Consider the following 1,083-nt stretch of genomic DNA (forward strand, 5'->3'; position numbering starts at 1 on the left):
AAGTCAGTACTGTATTTCTTATCCCCAACAATAATACAACATTTATTGCCACATCTTTGAAGACCTCAAAATTTGTTAACACTTAAGTTAACAGTGAGAATTAGAAACACAAGCAGACTTCTCTGAGAACACAAATAGCGGACGATGCTGGTGCAGCGGGAGGGCCCAGAGAGGCCTGGAATGGGAGGCCATGGGAGGCATCTGGGACAGGGGTCGGGGCCGTGGAGCTCACAGAGGCAAGACTGAGGACAAGGAGTGGATCCCTGTCACCAAGCCGGGCTGCTTGGTCAAGGACATGAAGATGAAGTCCCTGGAGATCTATCTCTTCTCCCTACCCATCAGGGAGTCTGAGATCATTGACTTGTGTCTGGGAGAATCCCTCAAGGATGAAGTTTTGAAGATTAGGCCAGTGCAAAAGCAGACCACTGCTGGCTACTGGACCAGGTTCAAGGCATTTTTCTTCATTGGGGACTACAACGGCCACATCAGTCTGGGTTTTAAGTGCTCCAAGGAGGTAGCCACTGCCATCCGAGGGGCCATCATCCTGGCCAAGCTCTCCATTGTCCAGATGTGGAGAGGCTACTGGGGGAACGAGATTGGCAAGGTCACGCTGTCCCTTGAAAGGTGACAGGCTGTTGCAGCTCTGTGCCAGTGTACCTCATTCCTGCCTCCAGAGGTACTGGCAACTTCTCGGCCACTGTGCCCAAGAAGCTGCTGCTAATGGCTGGTATTGACGACCGGTACACCTCAGCCAAGGGCTGCACTGCTCCCCTGGGCAACTTTGCCAACCCACATTTGATGCCATTTCCAAGACCTATTGCTATCTGACCCCCAACCTCTGGAAGGAGACCATGTTCACCAAGTCTCCCTATCAGGAATTCACTGACCATCTTGCAAAGACCCACCCGAGTCTCCACGCAGAGGACCCAGGCTACAGCTATGGCTACAACATAGTTTTTATAGAAAGAAAATAAAGTTAATTAAGTAAGCCTGGAAAAAAAAAAAAAGAAAAGAAAAGAAAACACAAGCAGGTTAAATGACTTGGCAAAAGTCACTCAACAATCTATTTCAATCTGCTTACTG

General features: G+C 49.1%; 1 pseudogene; it reads left to right on the plus strand.

Moving 5' to 3' along the window:
* Positions 1-113: 113 nt before the first annotated feature.
* LOC103604365 lies at positions 114-954 on the plus strand (annotated as a pseudogene).
* Positions 955-1,083: the final 129 nt, after the last annotated feature.

This window comes from Galeopterus variegatus, unplaced genomic scaffold, assembly GCF_000696425.1.
Source record: "Galeopterus variegatus unplaced genomic scaffold, G_variegatus-3.0.2 Scaffold5107, whole genome shotgun sequence".
NCBI lineage: Eukaryota > Metazoa > Chordata > Mammalia > Dermoptera > Cynocephalidae > Galeopterus > Galeopterus variegatus.